At 44.3% G+C, this 14195-nt stretch overlaps 1 protein-coding gene across 2 annotated transcripts in view; it reads left to right on the top strand.

The window, feature by feature from the left end:
- Positions 1–14195, top strand: part of PTPDC1 (protein tyrosine phosphatase domain containing 1) — a 353990-nt gene that overhangs the window by 173663 nt on the left and 166132 nt on the right. For both annotated transcript variants that reach the window (XM_078661619.1, XM_078661618.1), the window contains exon 4: positions 12914–13050. The gene's annotated coding sequence lies outside the window, so the exon portion shown is untranslated. The remainder of the gene's footprint in view (positions 1–12913; positions 13051–14195) is intronic.

Genomic DNA, 14195 nt, shown 5'->3' with positions numbered 1-14195 from the left:
CCCCGGGGGATTATCCTACTACATATTTTAAGCATACAATCCAAAACTGTTATAATTCAGCAGCAAATTAAATGTGTTATACCAACTAATTTCCCCAATTTATTCTATTCACCAAGACTATTTACAAGACTCATTTATATCAAAGATTATTATCTTAAAACACTAATAATTATAATAATAAGTGCACGGTCTTTATGATTTTAGTCTGGGAACTAATGTTCCATAAACCAACTCTAAACCCACTAATTGGACCACCATGGGAGGACAATCATTCTGCATATCTTAAATGTGCAAACAGAGCTCCTAAGTTAAGTCCTTTGTAACGAAAGCAATCTAATGCTACTTCCGGGCTCCTTGAGATTGTTAAACAGACTCTTATCCTTTCATGTTAGTCTACACCAAAATCTTTTTTAGAAAATTCGTACTATCTTAATTCCTATTTTTATGTATACCAATACTTAGCTTATGACTAGTTGATTCGCCCCTTGTTGACATCAAAAATATAACCTGTTATTTTACTTAGACTTCCCTGGTGTCACAGGGAACTTACCCGGCTGTCTACCTTTAAAGGAAATAATGCAGTTCGTTGTCACTGTTCAAACCCTGCGACACTGTCCTACATCTGCTGATCCACTTGGCCTCCTGTTGTCTCAACAACCATTCCCAATCACCTCCTCTCACCCGAGGTACAATTTTTTGTAAGCCGTGAAACTTAAAACCTGTCTTAAAAGCGTGATTATTCTTCATATGTTGATATATTTGTGAATTCTCAGCTCTATTTATCACGGCTCGCCTGTGTTCCTGTATTCTTAGTTTTAAAATCCGCTTGGTACTACCTATGTATATTTTGGAACATTTGCAATGGAGTGCATGTATCACTCCAGTGCTATTACAGTTGATAAATACTATACTTCTTTTTAGTATTAAAACTGAATTCTTTAATACGATTTATACCTATCTCACAGACATTGCATTTTCCACATATAAAGAACCCTTTGGGTTGACTCTTAAGCCAATCGGTCCACTGTGTTCTTACTGGTTCTAGATAGTTGTTGGTGATCATGCCACCTATGGTGGAGCTTCTTCTATAAACCACTTTTGGTTTGTCTGTAACAACCCCTAGAAGACCTGGTACCCCTTTCAACAGATTCCAATTTTTATTAAACATTTTGTAAATCTGATTATGGTGGGCACTATATGTAGTTTGTTTTGACCTGGAGTATTCGTGACCTCGCCTCAGACTTAGACTTCAGACTCAGACTTCAGACTCAGACTTCTTTTCGAATATCCTCAATTAATTAACCAATCTAGATTCTAGTGCATCTAATTCAGAATTGAAATCCGTGTCTAAACCGCAATTTCACCGAATACGAATCATTTCCCCAAACGGAATACTATTCACTACAGACGCGGGATTGGGGCTATCTGCTCTTAAAATAGAATTCGTAGCAGTCTTTTTGCGAAATATTTTGCTGTGAATCTGATTACCTACAACAAATAATTCTATATCCAAATACTCTATCTTTGACTTATGACGGAGCATCGTCAAAGTCACATTGAAATCTTTATTGTTAAGGAATTGATGATAATCTTGCAACTCTTAATCCGAAGCTTGCCAAATGACCAAAACGCCAACTATAAAACGTCCCCAAAAAAATCTGATCTATCCATCTGGCGGCCCTTCTGCTCCAGACATGTTCTCTCTCGTACCAACCCATGAAGTGGTTGGTATAAGAGTGAGCAAACCTGGATACCATGGCCGTGCCTCTTATTTGCTGGAACCACTCCCCTTTAAATATGGAAAAAATATTTTTTAGAATTAGAGAGCTCATTTCAATAATCATTTTAGAATGCTCCTGTAAACTGGCACTTCTTTGACCTAAGTAATTGTTCAGAGCTTGTTCCCCTTTAACATTACTTATGCACATGTACAGTCTTACAACATCAGATGTCACAAAACTTAAACTTTCCTCCCAATGTAAATCCTGTGATTTATTTAACACATCCATGGTGTCTCTGATGTAAGCAGGCAAATTTACTACCAACGGTTTTAAAAACATATGAACAAATTCCGAGAGGAGTTCCGTTAGACTCCCTATGTTCGAAAGTATTGGTCTGCCCGGCGGATTTTGTAATCATTTATGTATCTTGGGCAAAACGTATATAAATGACTTTGAGATACTTAAATTCCTTCTCATCAATGAGCCCTTGTTCCCTCCGGTAGTATAACCTTTCATGTATCCTACTACCAGCTTCCTTCATAGGGTTGGAATTTAATTTAAGATAACATTCCGTCTCACTCAATTGTCCCCTAATCTTTAGACTGTAATCTTCCCTGTTCATTAGAACAATATTTCCGCCCTTATCTGCCTCATGAATCACTATACTAGTATCATTTTTCAAACTATTAATGGCCATCCATTCATCCTTAGATACATTTCCTATCACTCTATTCTTGTTGACCTCAATAATAATTGATCTTCAAATTTATGTACATCTTCCATGACATTGTCAACAAACATATGTATGGCTGCAAACTGTAATCCCTGGGGAACAAATTTTGAGGCTGGTTTTAAACCACTAGTACAAGAGTAATTTACAGGTATATTTAATAAAGAACAGATGGCTTGTTCACTGTATGTATCTCCCTCAGTTAAAGACAAAAGCAATTGTACATCTCTTATATGGGCTAAAAAAAAGTGTCTGATTGTACATTTTTGATATTAACACTCTTAGGTTTTACATTTTAAAAAACTTTTTCATTTCAATTTTCTTGCAAATTTAAATAAATCAATGTCGGTATCAGATACATTGCATTTAGTACTTGGTCAGAAGGATAGACCCCTTTGTAACACCGAGATCTCATGAACATTCAGCACTCCATTTCATAAATTCACAACTTTTAAATCCAAGTCCTGTCTGATGCCTTTTTCTCCATGTTATAACTCAAGGTCCCCTGTTGCTATTTCCACAGTTTGTCCTTTCTCCTTTGTACCTTTGGGTACAGTTGGCTGGTTGATTACCTGGGGATGCACCTGTGTCTCTCTGCTGACGCATATGTGCTATTGATGCTACATTTCATTGGGCTTTTGCATATGTGTGGTGTAGTTCTCACAGTATTCACTTTCTGCGTATGTGTATCCCTGTCATCCACATACGTATATCTCTTGGTAGTCATGGTTCTGTATATCTCTGCATGGTGACATCTGTCCCCTCACATGTCATTTTTGGCATCCACTGTGGTGCATGCTCAGTTGGTATGCTCTGACTCTGTTTTGTCCCTTCTCTGGGACTTTATCTTTTGCGGATCCTTGGGATCTTTGCAGAAGTCTATGGATTTTCTTCCATTATGCACTGACCAGTCTGGTTCGGTGATTTCCTTTCATCCCTGTCTGGACTAGAGAGGTCTCGTTCCGTCCTCTGACGGATTGTGGTGCCTTTGCCTCCCCTTGTTAATGCTCCTTTACAGAGCATAATGGGTCTGGTGTCAGCCACGCTGGCTTTGCTGTCCCCACTGTGTTTCCGTTAATGTTATTGACAGATTAGTTCACTTTGGAACTTGGTGGATTTCAGTCACAGACCCTCATCCAATAGGGTATAGCTTTGGTAGCTATTCTAAAGTTAAGGAATCTGCGGCAAGATGTCTCTAACAGATGAATGAGTTACTTACCTTCAGTAACGATGTATCTGGTAGAGATACAGTCTAGCCGGAGCATCCTTAAAGCCCATCCACCCTCCCCGCTTTGCGAGGACCTTTTCAGGTTGGGTTCTACCCACTTACCTCCTTACAGGTGGCCTTCGTTTTACTGCGGGGTAGCCTACTGCACTCCCCTCTGGGGCAGGGTGTCTCTCTCTGTTTTATCTGTTGCTTCTCCACCCTTTCTCGCAATTGGGTGGTGGGGTTTTATGACTTTCCATGCTCCTCCACCCTGGTTCTTCCATTGTGGGAGGTCAATCATGTTCTTATACCCTCCCTTCAACCTTCATCTATTTTTACCTGTCACTTTTGGGTCTCTTTGTCTATGTTACAATTGATTGGTTTGGGGCCTATTTGACTATGCTACAGTCAATAGGTCGTTTATGGGGTGTATAGTTACACTTTTTCTGTTGTAGAATTGTGATCAATTACCATGAGTCATATTGTTCAAGTCCTGTTGCGCTTTACAGTTACATCCTGTGGTTGCAGACTGCCAATCGTTTGTCATGACATTTATTCCAATGACATTTTGCCTCATACGAGGCATGGCTCTTCGCTTCTGTGAGACTGTTTCTAGGGGCGGGTACTCTGTTCTTTCCCTTCAGTCCCTTACAGAATAAAGTACTCTTTTTCTAACTTTCATGGGTCTGTTTCTCATCATTCTACGTTTCTTGTCATTGTTGTTTCAAAGGTTTTGATTTTTTTTGCCACACTATTTCCACTCTCTTACAGTTTTTGTAGTGGCTCTGCTTTGTGGCATGGAAAAGTTTAACAGTAGAAAACTGACATCTGCGCGCCGGGAGGTACTTATATGGCTCCATTGACGTCCTATCCATGGGCGAAGTCAGGATGGAGCAATGCGACGCCGTCCCCCAGCGCGCAGAGGTACTGCGGAAAATTCTCTGGATCCAGACTGACGCCTGGGAACATTCTAAAGTTAAGGAATCTGCAGCTAGATTGTTTCTCTACCAGATACATCATTACCGAAGGTATGTAACTCGTTCTTCAGCTCCTTTCTGATTGGCAGGTGGTTTTCAGTAGTCCTGATGTCAGTCTTTAATAGCTTTCCATATCCTGTAATTAAAAACAAAGATGGCCTGAATTCTGTCTTTTTCTTTCTTCCACATTTTTATATCCAGTCTGGAGATGTTCTAGCTCCTGTTACAGCACTGACCTTGAACTGACAGGGTGTCCGAACCCTGAAAGTAGGATAATTGGCTAGAATCATTGCTTAATTACATTGCTCCTTTTTTTCCTAAACAGATTTTATTGCTTTATTCTTTGTCGTTCCGTTCATTTACATTTGGATATGCATTCATCAGCAAATTGGTTACATACATTTGTGAAGTTGCATATTTTGACATACATCTGATATTTATCTTATAGGTAAACCTCCCTTAACAAACCCCATTCCCCATTCCCACTGCAGGTCATATCTGGACGTCAGTTATATGATGTGCCACAATTCTGATCAAGTTACTGCCTCCATTTAGTTTTCCGCAGTCTCACGCCAATATTTTAAACCACCTTCTTTATTGTATCTTGTTTTCACTCCACTAGGTGCTCTTTCTTTGTGCTCTCTCCAGATTTGTTATGCCCTGGGCTCTCCGGCGGGAATAGTAGGAAGGGTGAGGACTCGCCTGATTCTGGCTCCGGGTCTTTCTACTGAAGCTTCCCAGGCTTTGTCTCTTTCAATTGTGCCTATTCCCCTGTGTGCATTTCTAAGTAAAACACTTCTCTCACAACCTGCCCATATTTCCAGTTCCGTTTCCCAGCCAGCTATCCAAGGCCCATCGGGCATCTTCCTGCAACTCACAATTTCCCGATTGGCTAGTATAAAGGCCAGATCTTGGAATCTGTCAGTAACTCTTGTTTTAGAAGTGTGAGGAAATGGACCAAGGAGACAGTGAGCTAGCGCGCATGGAACCACCTGCTCAGTTACTTTCACCACTACAGACATGACCTCCCACCAGTATGTGAGCAGTGTCGGGCAGTCCCAAAACATGCGTAGCATTCCCGCCCTAGATTCTCCACATCATGGGCATCTCACATCCTCCCTGTGGAAGTATTGATTAATACATTCCGTAGTGAGATACACCCGGTGAAGAACATACAAATTAAATACATTGAATTGGGTGTTTTTCCAAATCGTTGGGATCTCTGTAAGTCTATTCTCCCAGTCCTTATCTTCCATAGAAATGCCCAAGTCTGTTGCCCAACAAAACACACAGGATGATGGACGGAATGTTGCCCAATGGCAAAACATTCACCCCCATATGCAAATCATTCTTGACCCTGTGCCTCATGGGAACATTCCAGCCCGAACTGCCAAGCCATGTCTTCCCTGGACCGGAATCAAGCATCCTAGGACCGGTTTCTGGCTATCAGCCGTCTTCAGCCAGGATAGCTTGACTCCAGTGGCTTAGTGAGCACGGGACCCACGTCTGGGCATACCCTTCCCACATAGGGTGAACAGCAAAACACACAGGATGATGGACGGAATGTTGCACAATGGCAAAACATTCACCCCCAGTCACATATCTGGGTTTAATCCATTGTTATTTTGCTCACCAAGCCACCCCAGTTCAGACATGGCCATATGCAAATCAGTCTTGACCCTGTGCCTCATGGGAACAGTCAAGCCCGAACTGCCAAGCCATGTCTTCCCTGGACCGGAATCAAGCATCCTAGGACCGGTTTCTGGCTATCAGCCGTCTTCAGCCAGGATAGCTTGACTCCAGCGCTCTCTCAGTGTTGTCAGGGATTGTAGGGAGTCATTACTGATCGCTCTATACAGGTATGTGACTGCCTTGTTCCTCCCCCCTGCTCTGCCTATATAAAGACGGGTGGAATGATGTTTGGGTTCCGGGGTGCCCATCCCCCAGTGACGTCTGATGGCCGCCATTATTACTATATTATAGAGCAGGAAATGACCCAGTCTGTCTAGAACTCCTCGAATGGAAGGAGCTCCCCCTCTCTGTACAGGTCCCCCAGCTGGGTCTCTCCTGCCTGTAGCCAGTCCTCCCCTCCCCTTCATCGCTCCTTGTGTGGCAGGTTATGTGTTACCGTCAGTGGGGAGTGGTAGATCTTGACTCCCAGGTATCTCAGGCATCTTGCCTACCACTTGAGATGCCCCAATCCTTCAGGTGGGTCCCTACCCTCTACAAGTGGGAAAAGCCTTGAGTTCTGCCAATTTACTTTGAGCCCTGACAGCGTCCCAGACTCAGTCATCTTTTCTCTGGCCCCTTGCGATTCCACTCTTAGATTGTTCAGGAACAATAGCAAGTCATATGCATAGTGCACTTTGTGATGGATATGTTCCTCTATCTGCAGGCCTTGGTATCTGTTCTCTGTCCTAGCAAGGCATGCCAGCGGCTCCATGGCTAGAGCAAACAGCAAGGGTGAGAGGGGGGACCCCTGTTGTGTCGACCTCTCCACCCAGTAGTGCTCTAATATTCAGCGTCCAGTACGCACCCACTTAGGGTATTTGTATAAAGTAGTTTTAACCATCTTAGAATGCCCGGCCCCTCCGTATATGCTTCAAGACTGCATTTAGAACCCCCCATTAGAGACTATTGAAGGCCTTCTCTATGTCGATTCTTAAGACGGCTTAATCTCCCCCGCCGGCCCACTTGTATACATTATGGACAGCAATCGTCTTATGTTGAGGGCTGTGTTTCGGCCCAGAATAAACCCTGACTGGTCCAAGTGGACAATAGTAGTCACGAATTAGAGAAATCTTGTCGCTAGAATCTTATTCAATGTTTTAAAATTGAGATTGAGCACAGATAACGGCCTGTAGGCTTTACAGTCCAGGGGTGATTTTCAAAGCTTGAGGAGCTGGATCACTAGCGCTTCCCTCGTTGAGTGGGGAAGTGCTCCCTCCTCTACTGCCACCTCATACATCTTCACCAGTCTCGGGCCAACTCCTCTACATAAGAAGCATAAAACTCGGCAGAGAGCCCATTCGTTCCCGGGGTTTTGCCCTTGGCGAGTGCTTTAATAGTAGCCCTCACTTCTTGTGTGGTAATAGCTGCCCCCAGCGCCTGCGCACCATCATCTGTCATGGTGGGGAGGGTTAACGGGGCAAGGAAGGGCACCACCTCTCTCTCTACCTGTCTTCCAGTACTCCCATACAAGGTCATATAAAATTCCAGGATGGTGGAATGCAGCAGATAAGGCATCAGTGTGCCAGACATGTTGGTTAGAAATACACTCTGGTCTGTGTTAGGCCCATATATATTAATTATCTCCACATCTTGTTCGTCCAATCTGCCAGTCACCACACCATGTCGACCCGCTGGGTCAACTTAGGGGCCCATTAGGTTTGTCCACCCGCCATCCTGACGTAAAACGGGACCGCCCGCAATAAGGGCAGGGGTCCCGTGGGGGTAATTAGGATGCGCCCGCCACAGTGGCGGGCGCATCCCGCATTTTTAACATTGCGGCGGGCGGTGCTGAATGCTAAAAATGCACGTCACGCACTTCAATGCACAACGTGACGGGCGCCGTGCGGTGCCTGCCATGTTGTACATTGAACTGCAGGGGGGGTACTATAGGTACCCCCCATGTGCGCCCCCCACCTCCCAGAATCCCTGGGGCCCCGCAACGGGCCCCTGCAGGTGATTCCCGCATGCCGTTGCCGCCACGGAAAAGCAAGTTTCCGCTCACATCCTAATATGGATGGCGGTGTCTAACAGACACCGCCACCATATTAAACCCTTTTCCACCCGTTCGGCATGTCGACCGGGCGGAAAAGCTATAGTAATATGGCGGGGGAAATGGGTGGCGGGGGGGAAATTAAGAAAGTGGGGCGATCCGCCTGACATCCTAATGGGGCCCTAAGTCTCCTGTGTGTTGGAAGGAGACTCCCACTCTAATCCAGATCAACACCCCTCTGGTGAATGCTGAGTATGAGGTGTAATATGCCTGTCTTCACCATCTGGGATGTAAGGCAGCCCCCTCAGTGGCCAAGACATGTGTTTCATGTAGGTAGGCAATGTGAACCCCCCTCATATTGTAATAGGAGAATATTTTATGGCGCTTGCCCATGGTATGCATTATCCTAATGTTCCAGTTTATGATTTTTTATGTCGTGGTGCTATCCATTGATGTAGCGTATGTAGGGAATGTTTCTCTCCCACATGTGGATACCCCCCGGGCAAGAATCTGTGTGTCCACTACTACCTCCTAGCATCTCAGTGCCTGGAATATATCTCCTGCAGTTTCCCCAACTAAGAACTTTATAACCCCCAAACTCCCACACACTCCTGACAATCTCCCCCATCCAAACTATACCCAATCTGTGCAATCAAGTAGAATTACATTTGAGGAGGTTCGTGCAAAACACGTAGGTGAAGAGTAAGCTCACTGTCTCCTTAGTCCAGTGTTCCCAGCGTCGGTGATGAGTGACAGACCCATGGGCCTAGGTAAGATAGTGTCATCTGATGTTTCATAGCCCCTTCTCGATACTTGCTTGCAGGAAATAGTTTAGATGAAGTTGTCCGCTGTTACGGGGTCCCCACTGGGAGCTCTTGGCTAAGGCCTTCCAACATACTGGAGCTATGGTCAGAGTCCGAGTCCCTGGACTCTTCCTTGGTTAATGAGGATGTCTCTTTAGTTGCTGAGGTACTAAGCGATGCGACTGCCGCCACTTCCTTGTCCCTCTCCTGTTGTGCATCAGCCTTGGAAGGGGCAGCCAGTGGTCTCCCATCTTCCTCTCTCGCCGTTCTTGAGGAATCTGGTCTTGCAGTTGGGGGCCCTGCTGATCAATCCAGTCCCATACCTCCTGGAGCGCGTTGAAGAATCGTGTCCCTGGTATAGTCACTACCCTGAGCAGCGCCGGTAATATCATCGAGTTCCTATTTTAAAAAGTTATCTCTTTGCCGCTAGAAAAGATGCACGTTCCTTATGGACCTCCTTAGAGAAATCTGGGAAGATTCTGACCGTACTGTTGTCTACCACTAGTTGACCTTTCAGTCGAGCCTGCCGGAGCACCTGATCCCGGTCTTTGTAGAACAGGAATCTTGCCACCACTGTTCGCTAGGGCTCCCCCCCAGTGGATGGGGCTTCACCGCTACTCTGTGGGCCCATGCAAACGCAAAATAGGGAAAGTCCTTCCTCTGCAACTGCCTCCCATATCCACCACTGTATGTATCCAGCCATTTCTTGGCCTTTCGTTTTTTGGGGGAGACCCATGTTTCTCAGGTTTTTGCAGCGGGATCTGTTTTCCATGTCTTCTGTCCTGAGCTCTGAGGTGTGTACTCATGCTTCCATCTCCGCTAGTTTCTCCACCATAGAGGTCAGCTTCAGTTCTATGCCTGCTATGGCACTCTCATGGTGGTTACTTGTGCCTTCTCAGATCCTCATCCCAAGGAAATTTCCTAATTCCGCGTTTCAAACTGACGAGAATGGGTGGACGCTCCTTCTCTTGCATTGCCCCTAGGCTGTGGAACTCTCTTCCGGTGACATTGAAACTTGAACCATCTTTGATGAAATTCCGCAGTGACCTCAAAACCTGGCTCTTTCCTCAATAACAACTGCGATTTGTAAACACGTTTCTACTGGCGCCGGGAGACCCCCTGTGGGTAGCTGCGCGCCCTATAAATCCAACTACAAATACACAAAAAAATCCTCTCTGAGGGTGTCTATTTTACTTTACATGGCTTTCCTTGAGGACTCAATGGCCTGGAGGTTATCCTGAAGTGTAGTGCCGACAGGAGGATCTCATTGGGTTGTCTGTCCATGCCCCATCCCAGCTCGGGGCTCGCCATGTTTTCCGACCCAGGTCCAGTTGCTCCGGGTCCTGCTTCCTGGTGTTTTTCCCCATTATGGGCCTTCTGTAGGGCGGTGTCTCTTGTCAGTAACAGCGCAGTCCCTCTGCAGCTCTCCACCCTTTTGCTTGATAATCTGCTCTGCTGGTTCTCAGGATATAGCTGGACTGTATAAGGGAGGGCCTCTAATTGTGCTGGAGACCCAGTACTCGGAGGTTGGGCCCTTAGGGACCTCTTCAGGATATCAAAGCCCCCCAAGCCACTATTTTCGTGAGCAGAGTAAGTAGGCCCGTCCTCAATTCCTCCCCATCACTTAGGGCATTCATTTCATAGGCTCCATTTGCCCTTTTATGGTAGGGGGTTGAGGTGCTCCCTCTGTCTGAGAGATTGGCCTCTTATCGCGATAGGTACCGCTCTCTCTGCGTGCGGTCGGACGGCCACTTCCTGGGTACCACATCCGCCCCCTCTTAGCTCTTTCAGAGGCCCGTACACAGACAACCCCATGCGTACTGCACGCAGCTCCCAATGTCGGTTGAAAGTGGAGCTAGCAGCCCATCACTCAGGATCAGCCATCAGGCCAGTTCCTCCAGTGTAGTTTCAGTGAAGTTCCCCTCCTCACCTGCAGTCTTCACTTGTCTCAGGCCTCAGTGAGCAACATAGGCCTCACGCTTCTGCTATGAAAGGGTCCCCGTTCCCAGAGACCTTCGCCTTCTTCCGTTCTGGGGCAGCACCTTTCAACGCAGCGGCCGCTTTTTCCTCTTCCGCCGGACACCTCGGAGGCCCTCTCTCAGCAGCTTGCTGCGTTGCCCACAGTGCTCTTTGTGGCCAACCGTGATCAGGCTCTGACCTCACATCAGCACTCCCGTCACCCCCGTATGGGCAACATTTCACCAGAGCAACCCTCGGCGGGGTCCTTCCGGGAGCATCCAGCCTCAAGGCTCCTTGGTAGTGCTCCAGTAGCGGCCTATTCAGATCCTGCGGGTGTCATCTTGACTGTTCTCCATTTGGCTTGTCTTTGCCGCAATGGCTGGTCTTTGTGCTCCAGGCACCCATTCTATTTACACCTCAGGGTCGTCCTCTGCTCCCAGGGGCTAAAACCTCATGTTGGGACCCTCAGGTTCCATCAGCGCACTCAGGATGGCACTGGACAGGGGCTCGCCGCCAGGAGCCCAGATCGATTCTCCCTTCTCCCTACTCCATCAGCCTCAAGCCACGCCCCCCCTCCCCTTTCCTCCTTCATATTCTGTAACAAATAGGGTTGAATTCCTATTGCTTTTGTCAGGACAACTGTCAGTGATGTAATTGAGTTTCATCTCGATGTTTGGACATAATTATTGAGGATAACATTTGTGATCAAATATATAAATTACTAGTCTTGAGTCACAGGGTATGGTGCATTGATCCTTATATTTTTATAGCCTGGCAAGTTTAAACTAGAATCGAAAAACATCAAAATGCACTATTCTTTTTTTGCTTTTTTAATCATTTGTAACATTGTTGGTATAACAAAAAATGTAGGGGTACCCATCATCCCATTTAGATGCTAGGTTTATCTAAAGTACCGTTTGAAATACTTAAAACCGTGCTTAAGTGGAACACAAGGTATTTTCAGCCTAAGAGACATATGTATTGCAAAAATATTTTTACATGAATGTACTTATTATTTATAAACCTTACACATATGTCGCAGTTTCTTTAGCAATATAATTGTTATAATGTTTATTTTGCCTATGATCATTAAGGGTAGATTATTCGACTAAATATAACTTAACAAACTTTTTTGTGAATTTGACCTAAAGCCTGAAAGTGCTTATATTTTTATTGGCTTGCTTGAAAAAGTCATAACATGCAGAGTTTTGGCTTTGCTTGAAAAGTCAGAAAATGCTGATTGTGGCTCTGCAATGTATATAACTATATTATCTGCATAGAAGTAATTTTAAAGATAATATTAGGTGCATGACTAATGAGACCGACCCATAATTTGCTTTACTATGAGAACAAATAGTTCCATGAAGTCCAGCGATAATGGGCAACTCTAATTCAGACCCCTTCCAATATCAAAATCATGTAATAGATTAATATTATTGCCGATACCCTCTATTGCTGTTCGGTATATTTTTTTAATTTGACATACCTGAGGTATTAGAACTGCCTTATGTAATAGTGCCTATATTGTTCCATCTCACTAAGTCAACGGACTTCAGCATCTCGAATAGTAGTGGAAAAATATTTCCAAATTCTAAGCAATGTCTCCGAGTCTAATCACAAGATTTGCCTGCATAGACATTGAAACTTGGTTTGAAATGTGAGCTGCTGTTCACTAGTTCTCATTGATGTCACAGAGTTCAATCTACAAGCAAATTTTTTATCATCTGAATTTAGCAAGAATTTTGGACAATGCCATTTACAAATGAGAGGCTCTTTGTCTTTTTTTCTTTTTTAGGAAAACAGTGTTGTTTGCTGAATACCTGGGTGCATCAGACGGTCTTCCTAGCAGTAATTCTCCGCCGAATAAGTGCAATGATAGAGCGTATTGAAATTCCCTTTGAAGATCATCAGGTTTTGGGGCTATATCATCCGGTAATTAATTATTTGAAGTTGGGATTTCTTTGTTTATTGCTTTCTAGTCGATACCTCTGTGACTGTATTGAATAATGAACTCGATTTCTGTCCAATAATTAGATTCATATTGCGAGAAGTCACCCAATTTTGTATATAAAGTTAAATTATGTTTTTTTAACACTATTCTTTCATTTCATTGGAAGATGGGGTAAAACTTGTGAACACACTCACTCTGTCAATCAAGAATCCATGTGGGACATGCAACTGGCCTTTCTTCCTATTCCTGGTCATGATTTCTTTGAGAGAAAATGTAGGAAATCGATACTTTCTGTACTGTGTTAAGCTCTGGACATAGAACAAGTTAACTCTGACATTAAGTTAACTACAAATTTGGCTACAGTGTCATTGATCTGCAGCTAGGGAGTTTAAGATTATCTTTGACTGCAATAACAATTATTCCCGTTCTAAGGGGTGAAGAGGTAGAGTTGTTAGTTAGTGACTTCCATGGCCTGTGGGAGTTTTGCCTCGTTTATTGTGTCATTCTTTGAGAGCCCCGGCATGATTTCCGTGACAGGAAATCTACAAATCAGAACTGAGTTAAACTCTGGTCAAAGCAAGTGACATTACAATACTATCATGTGACATTACTATACTATTACTCCATTCAGGGACGCCCACACAAAAAATCCTTTATTTGTATTTCATAAGAATTACTTTCTGCAGTTGCCCTAAAGTCCTAGTTTCTAGATTCCAAGAGACTACCCGGAATAAAAAACTAATTTTGATTAGCATTACTCCCAAGAGATAGAACGAAGACTTGACTTTGAGGTTGTGACACTTATTGACGATTTACGATTGCTGCATTAGATGAGAGAGAATGCTATGGGTATCTCATTACCAGAGCTAGCATTTATAAATTACCATTACGGACTACTTGTTTCTCATGTAATCATGTAACCCACTGCATCTGTGACCCGGGACATATATCTTTAATATGTTTGCATGGTCTTAACAGATCAAAAGACAGAATATAATTCTTCCTTTCCACACCTGCTGCAGTAAGATCTTTATAAGATGCTACCACTAATATGTAGGAGACACTGCAGGAATGCCAAGCCCGTACTCTTTACCTTGTAGGATTGCCCTCGTTACAACTGGACCCT

The sequence above is a fragment of the Lissotriton helveticus genome, chromosome 9, assembly GCF_964261635.1.
Source record: "Lissotriton helveticus chromosome 9, aLisHel1.1, whole genome shotgun sequence".
Lineage (NCBI taxonomy): Eukaryota > Metazoa > Chordata > Amphibia > Caudata > Salamandridae > Lissotriton > Lissotriton helveticus.
This window is presented reverse-complemented; position numbering and strand designations above follow the sequence as displayed.